The sequence below is a fragment of the Hyalella azteca genome, unplaced genomic scaffold (assembly GCF_000764305.2).
Source record: "Hyalella azteca isolate HAZT.00-mixed unplaced genomic scaffold, Hazt_2.0.2 contig10100, whole genome shotgun sequence".
Classification (NCBI taxonomy): domain Eukaryota; kingdom Metazoa; phylum Arthropoda; class Malacostraca; order Amphipoda; family Hyalellidae; genus Hyalella; species Hyalella azteca.
The window spans coordinates 23,801-44,965 of record NW_025940149.1 but is presented as its reverse complement, the minus strand read 5'-3'; positions in this window follow the sequence as shown (position 1 = coordinate 44,965).

The window sequence follows — 21,165 nt, the reverse complement described above, 5'->3', positions numbered from 1 at the left end:
TTTATCTGGTGAGGACTCCCCTAAAAACGCCTACTACCCTCACCTCATTTCCATAGCCGAGGGGACACGCTGGCCCTCGCGATAACACTTGCCGCTGCGGACAGCAGGGGAGACTGCGACATTTTAATTACCTAGAGTGCTGGGGCCTGCTGCTTTTTGACTGCTTTTTGAAGAGCTTTTTTGTGAGCTTACATCACGGAGTAGATGCGCTTATGCACCTAAATGTATGTAAACTTGGATTCTGTGCGAGATTAAAACTTGCTTGGAGTATCGCATTTCTTAATTACCATAATCCAATTATACTTCATAAATTGTTTTCTTTTCACTAACCTTAACATTTTGATAACCATCTGACGAACGATGAAGATCGCATATTTATCTTTTTCATGATCGGCAATCACACATCAGTTTTTCGGCCTTTACTTTTAATAATGTTATATTTATCATTGCGGAGCTAACATACATACAACTAAATATGATCAGATAAATATCGGACAAATAAATCTTAAAAGGCTAATTGCTTCTACAGTCGAATAAAAATTTCTCAGTGAGAAAAAAATAAACTTCATACATCAATGAGGCCATAAAGTCGTGTGAGACACAATGTGAAGTCGTCTGAAACGCGCGTCTATTCCATAGCTACGACTCACCCTATCGTGACTAATGTGCTCGTGAAAATTTATCAATATTCGTGAACATCATAAGCTAAAAAGATTGGGTAAGTTTAAGTAAATTAGTTCACCTTTAAAATAACACCAAGAGCTTCATGGCAAATGAGTATCAGATGACGTACATGCAAGAATCGCATGACAACAAAGCTGCCCATGCAGTGGCGCCACGATGATCTACAAGCGAATAAAAACTAAGCAAAACTGCAAAACAAAGGCAACGTTTGTAGCCTAAAGATAATCCGACAGAAATTCATTCAGCGGAAAGTTATAAATAAGCATGAACTCTTGCATTAGAAAAAAAACGGAATATTATTAAATGTTAAACGTGATGTTTTTATTATCATATTTATAACACCCAGCATGTATTAGTCTTCTTTATTCGCCTTCTAGTCGTGGATCGCCCTACACGTATATAAAAGAAATTTAAGCAGATGCTCTTCTGTTAATTAGCTGAAGTAAAGTAATCTGTTAAAAACTATCACTGTGAGGGCTGAAGCCGAGGAAATTATGCGGAATTAGGCTTTTCTTACAGAATAGAAACAAACATCTTCGAAAATCAGGACTATAAAATTGTTATTTTCAATGCCATAATTCTTTATCATGAGCCAGCTATAAAGTAATCAGGAAATCATCGTAAGCTAAGAAGCTTTCCACTACGCCTCATGTCTCAGGAAGCGTTCATACCGAGAAGATGGTCCTGGAGTTGAGCAGCATCGGTTGCAGCAACTAATTTTATCGCGATAGCGTAATTTATAGCAGTAATTTATCGCGATATTGTCAAGGACCGCTTCTTCAACCTACGTCCTACAAGTAGGCCTCTTTGCCGAGCTCTAGCATGGTGATTTTCTGACCACGAGATATCCCGATTAAAAAAACCATTGCACATATTGTAAGGAACCACCTCACATGAACTGATATATCACGTCATACGTCACGAGACTGGTGAGAGTGCAGAACTCCGACTGGTGAACGTGCAGAACTCCGACTGGTGAGCGTGCAGAGCTTCGACTGGTGAGCGTGCAGAACTCCGACTGGTGAGCGTGCAGAACTCCGACTGGTGAGCGTGCAGAACTCCGACTGGTGAGCGTGCAGAACTCCGACTGGTGAGCTTGCAGAACTCCGACTGGTGAGCGTGCAGAACTCTGACTGGTCATGAGCGTGCAGAACTCTGACTGGTGAGCGTGCAGAACTCTGACTGGTGAGCGTGCAGAACTCTGACTGGAGAGCGTGCAGAACTCTGACTGGTGAGCGTGCAGACTTCGACTGGTGAGCGTGCAGACTTCGACTGGTGAGCGTGCAGAACTTCGACTGGTGAGCGTGCAGAACTCTGACTGGTGAGCGTGCAGAACTCTGACTGGTGAGCGTGCAGACTTCGACTTGTGAGCGTGCAGACTTCGACTGGTGAGCGTGCAGAATTCCGACTGGTGAGCATGCAGACTTCGACTGGTGAGCGTGCAGACTTCGACTGGTGAGCGTGCAGAACTCTGACTGGTGAGCGTGCAGAACTCTGACTGGTGAGCGTGCAGAACTTCGACTGGTGAGCGTGCAGAACTCTGACTGGTGAGCGTGCAGACTTCGACTGGTGAGCGTGCAGACTTCGAATGGTGAGCGTGCAGACTTCGACTGGTGAGCGTGCAGACTTCGACTGGTTTAAAGACTGCAGAATGCTTTTTATTCATAATTTTCTTGTCTGTTTCCACGAAGTTTCCACGAGTCCAACGAAGTTTTTTTATGGCGATGGTAGATCAAAACGCTGGTTTCCGAAAGACTCTAGATTTCGACGTTTCATATATACAATATTTATTATCAAGTAAGTCAAGGTTTACAGACAAGAAACTAAGCAAATAATGGACAAAAAACTAAATTGCTCAAATGATTTTCACATACTGTATCTTCCAAACCACAACGGTTTAACACTGTCCTAACCGCAAATATGAGAGCCACCACAAATTGAATTTCCTAACAGTATTTTTTATAAATTAATACTAGATTTATTAATATTTATTGTTCAGTTCCAAGTTCTGACATAGGCTTTCAATTCAAAATAATTAAAATCATGTTTCGAACCCATAACAAAACAATATATGGACATGGCTCATCTATCATTTTAAAATCCTCTAAAAAAAGGCAACAATATTCGAGAATCAGGGGGAATTCGAATGCATATTGACTGAACATGGGCGGATGAGTGTAGCTAACAAACGGTATGAACGAACTGGAGTAGAAAAGTATTCTTGGTTACCAATAAAATTTTACTTCCATTAAAAAGAGGCAAGCAAAGTATATTGGATTTACAACTCACCCGATATACATCGATCTAGGAGTCTGTACCACACGAAGGTTAGAATGACTCCAAACACGAACAACCAACATTCCATGAAAGTTCCCATTTAAAAACTTTCTTTCATAAACCTCAAGTTTCTCCCTTTGAAAAAAAAAACAGTTTCACCAAGCATCTTATTGTCGTACGCCCATTTGTGGCTGTTTATTACGTATATATAATGTTGTAATTTACTTTCTTATACAACAACTTTGTCTCATGTAAAAAGCGACTACCAGCATTGCAGGAGAGTTTGCAGGGTCCTACGTTAAAACTCGGGATAACCGACACACTCAAAACTTCCTTCGCAGATTCAAATCCACTGATAGTTTCACTTTCTCATTTTGAGCGCTCAAATGTTTTACAAAAAGTATCTATTTATAATATCAAACACAAATTGTGTTAATTAATTCAATATAAACCAGTCTGAATTTAAAATATATCGGGTAGGGGTGGCATATTACATGCATGTTTCCGTATAAATTCGACTGCCTATAGAATCAAGCGTCGTCGCCGCGGGCGGGCTGGCCGCTGAATGGAAGATTGATGAGCGGGATCATGGCGAGTGAGTGATGTAGGGCTCACTAAATCGCATGAGCTCTGATGGCAGCATTTTAAGATAATTCTGCGCAATGTGGTAGATGTGGCTATTCCCGGGATGTCCTCATCACTGCGTTTCATTCAGTCAATGCTGGTTGCTGGTCCTAATAACGATTGATCGATGCATGTATAGAGCAACTCTTTCGCTGATGACCTTACCGCGCTGATACATTATTAATGGCGCATGCAATCCTGCGTAAACTAGTAACAGAGTTATGTATGACCTCGTATGTTTGATAATTTCAAATGCTTTTAAAAAAATTTTATAACGTTAATTTACCATTGCGAAATCTGAGGGAAATCAGTAAAATCCTTCATCTGAATATTTTGTCTCCCGTGGGCTGTTCTCTGTTCTTTCAATAGCCACCGCACTATAAGAGGATAACGAATTGCGGTGGAAGTGGAAGTCACATCAACTTTGATGAACTGCTTGAACGATATACCGGACAATAAACAATTGACGCGGTGGAGTGACTAAATATATGTTTATCAGCGAATCGTGCGCGTTCCGTTTACTGGGAAAGGCGTTACTGGTGCCTTGAAGGTATGCCGCTTGTGGCACTTGCGGACGAAATGCTAATGAAGTGGACACTTCGCCGACGTCTGGAGGAAAATTTCTTAGTGATACGCCTTGATGTGGTCAACTGCCAGCGATACCTCGTCAATTTCTGCTTTGAAGCCTAAAAGTTTCATGAGCCAAATCGAATCAACGCTGAAGTGGGCTACATTGAAACGTTAAAATTTCGTTGATTTTATCTGCAATAGAAATCTTCGTCACATTTGGTTTCTTTCATTTTTAAATTATTCGTAAATTAGAGACATAAAAATTTCTCCTGTACTCCTAACAGAAAATTCTAGTCTAGAAAAAGCATAGTTCGATGCTCATGCAACTGTAGCAAGTCACTTTACGATTTAATCTCGAGTCAGTCGTGCATTCGAAGCTCCTCTCAATAATTTGATGAGCTAGATTTGGACACAATACTCGACTCGCATTTTGTACAATAATTGTGTAAATGCTTCCATGTTCTGTTCTCAAAGCGTAATACTGTAATAAGCGATTCTTCCACAGAAACCATTTGCAAGTGCAGCAAATCGTCTCAGTTATTCTCTTGAAACAAGACGATCACTTCGAAATTAGTTTTTCACAAGAGACTTTGATAGGCTTACAGCAAATGCTGAAAAGGCTTCATGCCGACTATTCTCATCGAACTTTCTTATTTATATTATAATTAATAGCGTCGGATAATATAGCATCCTATTATTAGCGTCTTAATTTAAAAGCGACAGATATTATACCAACTCTCGGTTGAGGCGAGGTATAAATTCTTACGATGGGCGCATTTAATGGGTATCCCATTTAGAAGTAGTTTTAAATTACTTGACATTATAAGCATCATGCGGTTAGTAATATGCTATGGAAATAAATCGGAAGCATGCACCACCACAAGTTGTAGAGCTCATTACCAAAGAAATTAAAGGCGTGTCTTCGGCGCGCTACCGTAGGCCATCCCTCGGCCACCGATAACACATCCATGTCTCTCAGTATGGGTCTGGCTCGATGGTCCCATAAGGGCCTGATTTAACCTCCGGTCCTGTGACTGTTATTGTCGTACGCAACAAAACCCAAGATCGTTAACGTCAAAAGTTGCTGTTGTTTAGGTCAACTCCATGAATATTCAAATCTCTTCAATGCACAACTTTGTCCTAGAATATCGTTCCCAAAGAAACTCAAAGTTTTTTACTAGAATATAAAATAGTTCTATGATTTTAAATAAAATAATATTTTCACTAAATCAGAAAACGGATAGGAAAAAGAGCCACTTGCTGCGTTTTGAAGTTGGCTTTGTCGAATATACTTCGCGCCAGAATAATGTAACTATTTTAAGCAATTGGATATTATGTATTAAGTATGTATAGTATTATTCAGATTGATTTTAACGATTACGGACAAATTACGGTCTATGTATCAGAGCTGCCTGAATTTCATTAAAATAGTCATCTTAGCTTCCGTCAACAGATATAGCGGAAATATAATGGAAACGTTTGAAAAAAATTTCGCTTTATTTCACTAACCGAATTATGTTCGCAAGAGAAATTCTTCATTAATTATTCAATGCTACTAAACTCTCCAAGAACGTCATTGCGCACCAAAATTATTATAAAACGCACTATACTTATTATGTCAAAAAACGTAATTTAAACCAAAGTTATACTTATTTTACAATTTTCCAGAATAATTCTGTTCTATATGAACTGTTTCTTCAAATTGATCTAATTAATTTAGATTTCACGGTATTTTTACATTTTTACATCCTCCTATATTATCGCTATTAAATAATATATCCCTGTTGAAATCTATGCCAACGTATCGTTGCCGGCCGTCTATTTAACACAGCCCCTTAATGCCTTGAAAGATTTTGAATAAGTTAGCCATAGATCTGGCAGGCAGCGTCGCCACGGCGCTCATGACATTCATCAACGTCCGCAGTCTTGACCGCCGGTAACTTCCAATTCTTTCCCTCGGACGTCCGCCAGCACCGCACGCCAAGAAATATCGCCCATTCGGGCTGAATAAAGCCGATAAAATTTTATGTATCGTTCCTAGCATCAATTCCGAAAGAGTTCCCGAGCATTCCCGATCTCTCAACAAGACCTGCAATATCCGGCTGCTGGCTTTATTGTGTGTACGCTGAGCTATAAATCGGCAAGCCTGTTCTCAGCGGCTCCGGTGTACGGGTGGTGTTGAACACAAATCTTTAGTGTTCATTCCGAGTCGTAACAGAGTGCGCTACAGCTTCGGACTAAAACTGAATGAAGAAATTTATTACTCTACAACATTAAATGCGTTCAAATTTATTTTTTTCCATTCGTAGCCTGGAATCAAACGGTTCCGACAAGGTAAAGGCATTGTCTTTCAAATGAACCGTTATATAATTTTGAATATATGTCAAAATATCACATGATGTTCTTTTTTGAAGCATGACATCGTGAATAAATACGGGCTGTTCCAGCGTGCATCCGGGATATTGCCATGAGTTGAAATTTTATGGTTTACTGGTGCAATATGAAGCCATTACAAAACATGTAAATTTACATTTGATAATTATGAACGGGATTCAGGATGTAGTATGCGAGACAACAGGATTTTAAAATTTAATGAGTTATTCATTAGTACGGTTTGGACAAAGCTAGGAGAAGTTTTGGACAAAGTTTGGATTACGCTTGGGCGAAATCCAGACAAAAAATCGAGGCAAATGTTGGCTCAGTCAAACGCCTATGTTGGCAGCGATGTCGATTAGTGTGGGTCATTCGACCATTCTAGGATGAGAGTCGATTTGCCCTGAATCATTTTTACAGATGCGAAGGGAACTATCGACTGTGGGTTTATCGCTGCAGATCGAAGCAAATGAGAGTAAGCAACTGTACGGAGCATGAATAACGGGATTCAAGATGACGGGATGGCAATGACGAAATTTGAGATAAGGGAATTTTTAAGATCCGGAGGATTATCTACCCCGAGCAGGAAGGATATATCATCCAATTAAGGATACTGTATGCATTTTATTATACTTTAACCACAGTGTTATCTCATCGGTTATTGTCTTATTATCTAACATCACTGGTTACACATTCTGCATATGTATCAACGGTTTTGTGCTGCTTCTACATCTCTGCATATTTATCTATGATTACAAAAAATAAATTAATATAGTTATATGCACGAAAATCTCTAAATTATTGCCTGAAAAATTGTATAGGCATCAGAACTCTCGCTTTAAAAGAGGTAAAAATAGCAATTCCGATCTTTTATCAACGTAAATTGCCCCAGTGAGTTCAATCTTTAGATGAATTTAATTGAATCGATCGATGATCTACTAATTATAAATTTTATTTGAATTTAAATTTACAGGGAATGTCTTCTAATTGATTGAAGCTCATGCTATGTAATAAGATCTACTATAGCGCCCAGAAAGAAAGTGTGATTTTTTGCGTAACTAAATCTACATCAGGCATTCCGTAGATTTTCCTCGGCGAACGAAGCCCTCCTCTCATACAAAGTTTTTGACAAAATAGTCTTTGATTAAAATTATTTTAATAATATTACTATGAACAAGTTATTCAAGTGGCAGTATTTGTTTCGGCCATCTCTGATTCGTCCAAAAATCACTTATATTCGTGAAAATTCTTTATAAACCACATCTTATAAATATCGAGTCGCCTGTGGGCTGACAAAATTCGTGCGAGGTGTGTGAGTTTACTTGATATTTTAATGTCTCTGCCAGCAGGAGTTCACTAATTGAGTGGCGATGTTTTGCTAGGGGCGTTTGACGTGCGCGTGGCTGTGGCGGCAGCTGAGTTCACTAATTAGAGCTCAGGAAAATGCATCGTAGCTCCTCACAGGCCCCCGCTTGCCTGATGAGGCGCTAAGCTCTAAATTATTGTCATTCCACTCTCATTTGTTAAGCCCCTCTCAGCTCAGTAAGTAGGGTAAGTCTCGCAACGAAATTTGTAATTATCATTGTTAAATTACTGGTTTGTTTAGTTGTGTATGCAAATATGGGAGGCAAATAGGTATTAATATATGATGCAATAGAGAAATTATGACATAATGTTGTCGTAAAAACGATTATGGCCGGCTTAATTATGAGACTTTTCTCTCGCAAAAATTGGTCGAATTATTTGCCGATAAATCATTTAATTTGAAGTACTGACACCATCGATGAATCAGAGGCTCCATTGCCTTCACTGATTTATTGTGAGAGATGAACTGGGGCAATACAGACGTTGAAATTTATTCCCAAATGATGGTAGACTCGCCAAAAAACTCGGTGGTTAAATACTTGGTGAAATATTCGGTGTATACGAGACTCTTACAATTTCTGCACTGCGCGTTCAATTAATAGAACAATATGTGAGAAAATGAGTGGGATACATTCTCCGAGAAAAATGTATTCTAGGTCAAACCGTAAAAATATGTCTAATGAAAAAGATATTTTGTAAGGAATTTGTACGGACAAAATAGCGGGTATCCCAAAATTACGGTAGTAACTATTGCGGACCGGAGCTTAACAGGAATTAGCTATTTTATGTATTAGGGTTGTTGACTCTAAGCTCCCATCCTTGTCAAGCATCTCTCTCTGAGCCATTGCTGATTTGTACAAACTGATGGCCGTTACTTTAATAAAGTACTACATAGCAGTGCGTGATCCGTCTCCTATGGATTTGTTATAGCTGACGGGGAGAACCAACGGAAATTATTAAAAATATATACAATTAATATCGTTCTAAATCCTTGTTTGGTACACATAGCGCACTCTAAGCGTCGAATATTTAACTTTGCTCGGCCAAGGATCGCATGAAACTTGAGTAGAGTTGTATCCTACTACGGGCTTCTCCCCAGCCGCTGCATTCAGCGGATTGAATATCCCTGTTCATTGTGTCGACTAACTATGGCCGGGCAGGAGTTGCTGAAAGAGGAAGAAGCTCCCGCAGCTGCCAGGTGATCTTGTCAGGGCAATTGTGTGTGGTTGTAAAACAATGTCGTCGTCCATCACACGGAGGGGCCCGTATTTTCAGCCTAGTTTGTCACAGGTGTAACAATAGCGCTATAAATCCGGCCAAGCAGGGATCGGGCTCCGAGTAGGACCAGCGAGAGCATCCCAAGGCGAGGGCTTGCTTGCTCAATTCTTCAGTGGGTGACTGAGCTGCAATTCCTGCTACAAAAATATCTAAATTTCTGGCATTAGAACAAACATTGCACCTGCAAGCTTCAAAGTTTGAGCGATCACATCATAAAATGTTAACGAAATGGTCGATTTTTGCGAATACCAGGAAACCCACCGGATTACAGATATAATTAAAATATACGTTTAAAAATTACTTTTTAAAGACAACACTCCCAAAGAATCCAGTGTCTCCAATCTTACGGATGTACAATGAATTTCTCATTCAATTTTCGAATATTAGAAAATTAATTTTTCAATTTTTTTAATATGTAAAACTTTTTTTAATTAATACAATTTTTTTCAAAATTATTTATTCTGTTAATTGATTCATGCATTGCCTCTGACTTCACACACGTGTGCAAAATTTCAGATCAATTAGACAGGTAAAAGTGTGTCAAATATCAGTTATAAGATTTGTAGCTGACAAAATATTTTTTTTATTTTTTTTTTAAATTGCAAAAAAAAATAATTTTTAAAATCATTTATTTTAACATTTGATTCATGCATTGTCTCCAACTTTACACAAGTGTGCAAAATTTCAGATCGAAAGGATAAGTAGAAGTGTATTAAATTTCGATTACAAGATTTGTAGCAGACAGACAAACATAAAGAAGTGAAGTTAAAGAGAAGTGTTGTAAAATATTTGAATTTTTTATTATTTAGCTTGATTTATTGTTAACTTTCATTCTGCTGCCTCCTCCACTAATGCTGCTGCCTCTTTCACAGACGCTGCCGTACGAAACACAATTATTCTGAGTAGGCGCTGTTTCTTTAGAAATTTTCTAAATCTTTTTCAAATCCTGAAGAAAAAGCCTCGTCACTCACACTGGATCAACTTTGGCTTATCAGACTTGTGGATCACGTTTCGTTTTTAACAATTAACGGAAACTTCGGATTAAAGGTCCAAATTTAAGTAGCCATCCGACGATGGAGGACAAAAGGTACTTTTACTTCCTTTTACAAAATTACGTGAACATAATTGAGGATATTTTTCAGTCTGATCTCAAATAGATATGGAATGAAATTCATTGCATCTTACCTCGAGTTTGACGTTAAATTACAGGAGAAACTAAATCGTTTTCTGTCATTTCCAATCTTGAAAAATAATGTTTCCTGAGAGCCATTCTATGTCACCGCAGTTTCGAAACAATCTAAAAACTGGAGAAAATATTCTCGTTCGGACACCTTGTCATGTAACTGAGCAGATACAGCATCACTCGCCGCTCCCGGCGCTAACATCTACACGAAATATAAATAAAGCAAGGTAAATAATGGATTCTCAGCAGATTTAGTCGTATCGTATTTCACTGAATTTCCAAGAAAACGTCATTAGCAAAGCTGCCTGAGCACAACAAAGCGCCCAATTTTTTCTCCGTGTTGAAGATCTCACTTGATCTCGTTCCGAACGACCGCAAGGCGACGCCCATTTCTAATATGGTCGTCTCAAAGGGGCTATTCACGTAGCATTTAGAAGAAACATGGAAGCACGTGGGTGTGGCCAATGAAACGCAGCTTTCGCTCCCTTCAGAGCAATTATATAAGAAAATAAATTTGCTTGTCAACCTAAAAGGCGATGTCATAGCCTTCCATTCAAAAACGCCTGCGTCTGAAAAATTATTACGATTTTGCATTCTATTCGACACTACATGAAGATTCGGGCATGCAGGCGTAGGTGTACCTGGAGACTTTTTTGTAGCACTCCAGCACATGCGATTCTCGCAACCATTAATCGTTGATCACAGTTCACATTTGCTGTGACAAATAAGAACAGATGAGAATAACAAGCATGCTTATTAACGAAGGTAATCTTGTTTTGAAAACGTTTATGCAAACAAAAGAGAATCTGCGGTAGCAGGCTCTTACTTTAACATGCATACTTTGCTTTTGCTTGCCTCGCTCGCTCTAATTCAGCTTGTTGCTCTTTCCTCGATTTTGTCTCTTACCACTCCTCATTCAACGTTTGTTCCATGTTAAGTGTCCGCTCATTTTGTTTGTAAGTTGAAACCTTCCCGGATCATGGTCTGATTCGTCTATACTCTATAGGTCTCTCCACTCCGAGATAAAACAAGGAAGCGAACTGTCCATCTCGGTCTCACTCGACTCATTACGTTTGATTTTCTCTCCACTCCGCGATAAGACATGAAAGCGATCAGCACGTTACTGTCTCACTCGCCGTCTCTTTACGTTGTTTCTCCTCTTCACTTGAGGCACGGCGAAGCGTAGGGCGACGAGTGATCGTAACAGAGGCGAGAGTGGCGGGGCCCGCGCTCATTGTCGGTCGTTTGGAGGCACATGACTCAAGCTGGCACGGCGAGTTCTAATTGTGACGGGCGACGGGACCGGTAGCGCCCCTTTTACGACGCCTCCGCAATAATCACAATTATAATGAAACAGCCGGAGCACGGGGAAACCGAGCTGTAACTTTTCTAGACAAACACAGTCTCAATTGCCAAAAATTTTAGAGTAGAATGTTAAAATTTATTAGTTATTTGACCGCATATCCTGACAAAGTTTGTGTTTATATTGTAAACTTTGTGGATATTTTCAACTGAACCCGAAGATTCTTTTGATGGTTACTGTCGTGAATCATCGAGATAGCGGAAAAGTAAGTTAAAGAATGTTCGATTTTGACATTGGCTCTGATATGCGACCAGCCAAAGCGCATCGCAGTCGCAATTCTAACGTCGATCGTACGGTGTTTTTCAAACGGAGTCCCGCGGACTGTCCGTTTTATTGGCCAAGAGAATTTCTGGAGACTGTATTGACGACGTCATGGCTTTGATTCCATTGGCATTTTACGGCCTGCTGAGCGAAGCACTGGCACGACTTTGGTCCACGGCGCTGTTTTTGGTCCTGCGACGTCCTCATTTGGTGCTACTCGAGCGAGAGTGAGGTAAAAGCAACCACGACCAAGCTTCGTTGTCTGCTTTTTAGCGAATAAGTTTTCATTATCAATATTTAACTAAATTGCCCAACTCTCCCAGCTCTCGGTTCCGATTACCCAATCTTTGACTCCGCCGAAATCATTTAATTTTCATGCTCCGGGATCAAAGTAGAAGGCTTAATATGAGCGACATGAAAATCTTATTAAAAATTTCCGAATCAGATGTAATTTTTACTGCGATAAAGCCAAAGCTAACATCTTGATGTCTCGCATTAACGAAATAAATTGCTTAGCGATAAACTTATACCATAGAAGACTCTCACGTCGTATCGCGTTAAAATTAGATATTCCCATATTTTTGGGGTGGGTTTTAGCTACACATTTACACTACAGGCCAAATGCAGGAATATAAAACTTTTTATTCTCTCTTTTTACAATACTTCTCTTTAACTTCACTTCTTGTCTGTTTGTTTGTCTGTCTGTCTGTCTGTCTGTCTGCTACAAATCTTGTAATCGAAATTTAATACACTTCTACTTATCCTATCGATCTGAATTTTTGCACACTTGTGTAAAGTTGGAGACAATGCATGAATCAAATGTCAAAATAAATGATTTTAAAAATTGAAAAAAATTTCAATATTAATTAAAAAATTGAAAAAATAATTTTGTCAGCTACAAATCTTATAACTTATATTTGACACTCTTTTACCTGTCTAATTGATCTGAAATTTTGCACACTTGTGTGAAGTCAGAGGCAATGCATGAATCAATTAACAGAATAAATAATTTAAAAAAAAGTATATAGTAAAAAAATTTATATATTAAAAAAACTGAAAAATTAATTTTTTTTAATTTTCGAAAATTAGATGAGAAATTTATTGTACATCTGTAACATTGGAGACACTGAATTCTTTGGAGGTGTTGTCTTTAAAAAGTAATTTATAAACGTATATTATTTCGGTTTTAAACGATTCTGCGGCTGATTTCGGCCTTATATTTACTGTGGTATCAACGGAAAGTTTGGCAACGGGAACAGCCGTCTATTTTTGCCGATTGAAGAGCTCTCCTGTTTATAATGGCACTGTTCAGTCCACAAAATTTGGTGTACCTAAATCACATAGAAACATATATTTGGACCATTCGAGATAAATTAAAATTCTTCAAGTTTATTATCCTTGGGCTCAATTGAAAACCATGTAACAGATGTAAAATGGAATTTGGTTTGCATGTCAATTACGCCAGAATTGTCATCATCGTGTATATATGGAACAATATGTACCAATGGTGACAAGGAGTTTTCAAAAGTGGTGAAGCGAAACGGTTTGTAGGCCACTGAAAATGTCAACTCGTTTTTATTATTATATTAATAAATTCTTAACCTGTTCAAGATCAATATTGCTTGCTATACGAGTAACTTACTTTAAGAGCGTTTCTTGGTTCAAAGTAGATCCTTGCACACGACAGTTGCATTTAGCTCATTCCAAGACTCGGTTCGCTAAGGATTTGGGCATATCAGCTGGCCACGACCTCTAGCAGGGTCGATTATTATTATGAGTATTATCAAAGATGTGTATAAGAGACAGCTNAAGGAATCGCTTGTGTTCAGTTCAAGATTATTATAATAAGCTAAGTAACTTTTTTAACATTATAAGGTATAATATATTTAAGTCTCCTAACGTTTGATCGTGTTCACAAGCAGAAATTGCTTGTGTTCAGTTGAAGACTGTAGTAAAATGCCCAATAATTTTTTATTTAGTTAGGGTATAATATATTTAAGTCTCCTATCGTTTGATCGCGTTAACTAGAAGAAATCGTTTGTGTTCAGTTTAAGATTATAGTAATAAGCTCAGTAACGTTCTTAAAAGACTTCTCTTTAACTTTACTTCTTGTTTGTCTGTCTGTCTGTCTGCTACAAATCTTATAATCGAAATTTAACACACTTCTACCTGTCCAAGTCCAATCGATCTGAAATTTGGCACACTTGCGTAAAGTTGGAGACATTGCATGATTCAATTGACAGAATAAATAATTTTTTAAATTAAAAAAAAATTTTTTTCGTTATTAAAAAAAAATAAAAAATAATTTCGTCTGCTACAAATCTTATAATCCATATATGACACAATTTGACATGTCCAATTGATCTGAAATTTTGCACAATTGCAAAGTCAGAGACAATGCATGAATCAATTGACATAATAAATAATTTTGAAAATTTACAAAATTTTGATATCTTGAAAAAAATTTTGAAAAATAATTTTTCTTTTCAATATTTGAAAATAAAATTATAAATTCATTGTACATGTGTAACATCCAAGACACTGGATTGTTCAGAAGTGTTGTCTTTAAAAAGTAATTTTTAAATGCATATTATTAACTTTTATGTTCGACTATACTTGTGGTTGGAAATTTTGAAAGATAATCTCACTGAATTATAATTTTCCTTTTATATTAATATTATTATATTCCAAACAGAAAAAAAAACTGTTTAGAATTTTTGTTTCTGGTTTCTTTTTGTATGAGCAAATCATTAAATGTTTTTTCCGAAATGTGGTTTCGAAAAATGTGATCAAATATTAACTGGTTACGCCAAATTTACCAAACTCTCTGTGAATTAATCATCTTTTAATCTTGAGCTTTTTTCTTTGCGTGTTAAATGAAATTTCTACCAAACGATAAATTACGTTGCCAGTTTTGCATGACCGAGTTTTACGTGTTAGTAATTTTACCTCGCTTTGTGATCAGGTTACTTTTTTATATCAAATTAAAGTCGGTTATATAGCCGAGATTTCCCATCAAGAAGTAGCGCCCCAACCGACAATATTTTTATCAAACAAACTGCCTATGATATTCCCCTGCTCTGAGCTGCTTCTCCATTGGCTATAATTTCCATATCCAGTGATCAGAAGTTGCCTCGGGAAATCAATTAAGAATTGCCTCGCCTCCCTCGTAAACTAAATACTTTACTGAGGTACTCAGGCACGCTCGGACGACATCGCCTAGCCATAATTTACATGTTGCTTCTTTTAATTATTACCCGAAGAATGCTTACTCGAAAGTTCTCTTTCGCCCGCTCTCAGACTCACCGAAAGAAAAGCTTCCTAATTTCAAGAACAAGTCATGCAGTTGTATTTCAGACCGTTGGTGTAGATTAAGCGATTACTCGAAACTAAGAAAGGCTCTTATAGATCTGAACAAACCGTAATTTTTTTCTCGTTGTTTATGAGAATCATTGTCTTCAGTGCAGGTTGCACTCCAAACCACGCTCATCCGAAATATTTTTGGTAGGTCATCACGTATTCGTAGAGGATATTTGACTCAGAGAGAGACGACATTTATGCAATATTTTGCAAATATTTAAATAGTACGAGTTACTTTGTTCTTTCTCTCATATGCCACGTCCTGCACAAACTTCTTCCCTGTAATGTCTCCTCGAGTGCCACGTCTTGTCGTGTGTATCTTTTCGCACAAAACATTCATTTCTAACCGTAAACAGGCTGATGTCTGTATTATTGCGCTCGATTTACTGCCTAATTTCTCAATCCTGATGATTTCCGATCGCTTAAAATGATGCTTCATCTCGGCAGCTCTCTCACGCGGTGATGAGGTAAATCAATTCTCTCCTAAATATGTGCATTCAGTGAAAAATTTTGAAATTTGGCCTGCGAAAATTTAAAGCTCTTCTTACACCCTATAGGGGCTACAGTGACAATGACTGGCTCGATGAGAAAACCTTATTGGTTTTCTGGCTCCCAAGCTGTCCTCACATTTATGTACGTCAGATTTTAGCGGTCGTTCGTGCGTCAAAAATCTGACAAATGCTATTTCTTAAAAGAGAAAACGTTTCTGAGTTTTCTCCTATATTCGTCAGTTAAAAATATATTCGTCAGTTCATTTTCTCTTCAACGTCAGTTCGAAACCTAGAACACAGGTACAAGCAATTGGTAATCTAAAATTCACATTCAAACAATTCCCCCAAAATTTAGGACATTCGAACCTAAATAGAAAAAGGAAAACAAATATAAATGAAATAAACATGGACAGAAGGAACTATCTATTGACAATTTGGAGATGATAGAAAATAAAAGCGGCATTTAAACTGAGCTTTTATTTAAAAATATACAATGATTCTAAAATTAGTAGGTCTGAAACACCGACGGTGGAAGCTAAACTCTAAAATCACTATTGGTCACCGGAACGCTGCACTGCTCGGCATGAATGCGTACGGCTGAATGAGAAGGATGCGCAAGTAGGTTTACTGCTCTATAACTCCTGCCTCTATGCTCCGAAAGTCTATGAAAGCGCAGATGTGCACTGCGCACAACTATATTGATAAACTATGACAATCGCATAGAAACAGGCTTGAAAATCGAATTGATTTTCAAATTGTTCCCTAGCAATACCTGAAGATTTACATTCGGGAGGCATTTAGCTAATAAAACTTTCACTTACTTTGCCGTGGTCTCAGATGCGGGGCCAAAGTAAGGGAGATAACAATAAACACCATTTATTCCTATCGTCACGCTCGGGAACAATCTCAGCATATATTGCTTAGACATTAATTTCTTAATTTGAGTATACACCAATTCTAGCGGAAACCAATTTAGTGAAAAGATCCTGCCTAAATATTCATATTCAGTGTGCATAGCATTGAAAATACTGCAAATTCGGAAGCGGTGACTTAATAACGTTTGAATCCCATTTAATTTGAAACAAAATGAACAAAAACTAAAAAGCTGGTGCTTAAGCTGGTAAACGTCGATTTTTCCTATCCTCTCCATTTTGTTAATCGATAGTTCCTTCTGCTCATATTTATTTTATTAATATATATTTCCTCTCTTCGATTAAGGTTCTAATGTCCTCAATTTTAGGTGAATTTTAATATGAATTTTAGTTTACTAATTGTTTGTACTTGTGTTCTACGTTTTGAACTGACGTTGGAGCTGAACTCCGAAACGTTTCCTCATGTAGGAAATGGTGAACTTTTTAACTATTTTCTTTGCTTTTAAATTCCTGGCGAATGCTATAACGATACACCTCCACGAATTTTATTAGGAGAATTGAGAAACTTTCAATTATAATGCACTGAAATTAATGACATTCGTCAATAACATGGTTGTGGGTATGAAGATTATTTTCCTAAACGTTATTGTTAAATAGAATTAATGAAATCGTGCTGATATGCAAATATAGGAAGCAGCACATAATATTCGTTTAAATAACATTCAGTATCAGTCAACGAATCCAGTAATATTAAATAACTATACACAGAATTTACAAATTTGTTACGTACAACGGCATACAAATTTTTTTATCCAACCTGGTTCAGTTTTTTTCTATCAGGCAAATTCTTTATGATGGCCTGGCGCACTCAGACTCCGGATTGGACGAAAAAAGCTCATGCATGGACGTAAATTTCTGCGTTTAGCAAATGCAAAAGGAAAATAAAAATTATTATAGAGTCCAGAGCCTGCTAATGATTGTTATTTTTCTATGAAGTTAGTCTGTCATCATAAATAACACAAAATGTACCATTTCAATGAATAAAATAGAATATTGTATTACTCGTATTATGCAAAGTCATATTTAATAAACCACTGAAACTGTAACCATGGAACCTTCAAACGCTGCTCGGTATCCTTGCCCTGAAACATTGAACTCAATGGACGATATGATCAGCACTTGTCTGTAAGTTAAAACCCGATTTTAATAAAAATACAATGCAGTCTAATTTCTTCGTGGGTATCGAAACAAATAACATTCTTAAATAGATTTTGTAAGCGCTCATTTTTATAGCTACATGTATTTCTGCATTCATCGTTCTAGACATTTATTCCTTCGTCCTGTTCGCACAAACCGACAATTTATCAAATTAATCATATATAAAAATCAAAGAATAAATTATTTGTACCCTATAATTCAACGTAAATTTACATTGGTCTGGATTCTAATAACGTTTGAGTAGATTGTAAAAACTTACTCAACCTTCTTGACAAAATATGAGAGAAGTAGCACCGAAGTAACTATTTCTCGTTTTAAGTATTATATGACAGAAAGTTATGTGGAGAAAAAAATAAACTTTTGCCTGGCACATACGCATTACGCATTGGCCTTTAACTGGGACACAAATCGATCAGTTTCTTGATATTGTACTTTAGGAGAATTTGACCAGTACTTTGTGGATATACTTGAAAAAAGCGGCTGTAATTGCCCTAAAACCTTATGTCGAAGTCATTATACTCTTTAATGTTCAGACAAACCATTGATGGAGGAAATCATAATGAGTTTAATTATCACACTCTATGGAAGTCATCGCACGCATTATCGGTAAATATATTCATGAATGAAACAAAATTTGAATTTTTTTGGTCAGGGCATAGAAACGAAAAAGGTTCAGCGGCATGCAGAGTGCCACCCTCCTTGAAAACAAACTAGCAGTTTTTAGTGCGCCTCATAATACGAAATTCATTCTCTAATAAACGATTGTCGTAAATTCCATTACATTACAGCATTGCAATGCTTTCCTATGGTAAACATACCTATGCAGGTGCTGACATCCGCTAATGCAATTCTTGTTAATTTCCACAGTTTAGGGCCATAAAGCTTCAACAGGCTGCTACGGGAATGTCCATACTAATCCAACTCCTAATACTGAGTTTAGCACGTTACCACACATCTTTAATTTTGCTTAATATAAAGTGAATTTAATTAATTTATGAATTAATTTATGAATTAAAAAATAGATCAAACAGTGTTAAATGGCCCCAGTTATAATTAAACTCAACATGAATATTCGAATCATGTCATGTACTTGCATGGATTGGATTGAATTTTGGTGATTTTCTTCCAACAATGTCGAATGATACTTAACGTTTCTTTGAACATTGAGTTTTGCTGTCCTTCACTGTCTTCGTACTGCTGTGAACATGCAGCTTCTGAGTAAAATTATTGCAAAAGTTTTTTGCCTGATCTTGAACATTTAAAAAAAATTAAAATGACGCTGGATGCTCTTTGAATTGAACGCAAAATGAATGTCAAAAAAATTTTGTTCTTCAAGAAAAATTGACAACGCTGCTGAACGTACTGTAAAATCTTTGATCGAAAATTGTACGTTAACTTTCATTTAACAACACAAGATTTCATAGTAAACAAATTCGTGACGAACATCACGATTTGATCCATCATATTATGTGTGCATCGTGATTTGCGATCTAGGAAATCAAAATAATCTTCTAAACATTACTAAACATATATATAACTCAGCCAATCAAAAATTTACGATTCATTTTATTAAACCTGAATAAAGGAGCAATTGAAACTTTCAATCAAATCAGGGCATTGGAGAGACAGGCTTGCTATAATTCGCCATAGAAGAGCGCAACAATTCCCAGCCGGTGCAAGCTTGTGGGCAACCTCAGCGTTATCGAAGCAGGACCATTTGTCTTTGTTTTGCGACGCCTAGAAGACTTTCATTGGATTAGAACTGAGCTCTCTCCGGCCAATTCCAAGTAATGCACCAACACTACCAAATTTAATCCGGTAAACTTGCAGCTTATCACTCCTCTGAACGAGCTTCTGAAAACTACGCCAACCTTTCGAGCAACTGGTATCACTTTACTTGGCGAGCGAGAATCGAATGAATAATAGCGCTTCAAATCAAGACTTCATGCCACGGCTGCTCCACGTAAAATTCATTCGGAAGAAAATCAATGAAACTGAATGACGCATTGACAATCTCGACTCCATAGATTTTTTAATAATTACTAACTTGATTAATATAATATTGAGCATATACTATGATGAAGCGAAAAAAAACAGGAATTCAAATAATTTTTAGACTTTTTCTATGTTTACATTCCATTAAACGATTTGTGCATCAAGTACATTTTTTTTATTTTTCGATTCATGTCTGAAAGTGGAGCATGGAGGCAAGTAGCAGCAATATTAAGCAGCACCCCGGTCGTCCTATCAGCGACTGGTAAGAACGCTTTACCGCGTCATGTGATAGAAATTAACTCAAGCGTTTATTGACAGCTTTATCGTTATTGTTGCACTCTTTAGGGAACACTGAACTTTTTAATAAAATGATGTACGAAATTATTGTAAAGAATAATCAATGATGAAAATAGTAGAAAAGTTTGTGTTAATCATCCTTATAATTCCTATTAGTAGCATCGAATTAGCTTATAGTAACTTCCTTGCAACATAATTACTTATGATTTTTAATTTTACTCACTCTCATCATGAGACTTGCTTAATTTCGCTTCTGTATTCGTGTGTTTCCCATGGAACATCAGTGAAATTACTTGTCGAGAAATCTATGAGGAAGTTTAGATGAGCACAGATCCTGCAAGCTGACGCATCCAAATGTGCATGAAACATCACTGAGAAGAAAGAATAGTCGGTGATTCTTGCGTCACTCTACCTTGTATTTGGCATCACAAAAATTATTCCTGTAGGCTAATCCGAGGCATTGTACACTCCGCATGCGTTTAGCTCTGAAAGAAGCTTCGACTGAGCTCCGTGAATAATAAATGGACACTATGTTATTTGCAAAGCAGCTTGCCTAATGCATTTGCTCAGAGAAGATTTACCAGCACGATAATGTCCACTGATAGTAATGTGATGATGCTCCTAGTGCACATGATCAGTGATTGCTGAATTTAAGTGGGTGATATGAAAGTGAATGATATCGAATGATCATCTGGAACTGGCCTGCTCGTTGGTTTCTTGGACCGGTTTGCTGTTGTTATCGCGCAGCGCTCCTGCACGGCCATTCTTCAAGCCTTCGAGCTGCCCAGGATCGCAAACAACCTGGCCATCATAGAGCACATTTGCTCTCTCAGTAACATTCTCTGAGCACTGCCTTACTATCTTCGGATTCTCGATGCAAATTCGATGTTGATCACTGTGATTTAGAAGCATTCTCAGCTCAAGGGGTGTGTGCTACCTATGAGCAGCGAGTAT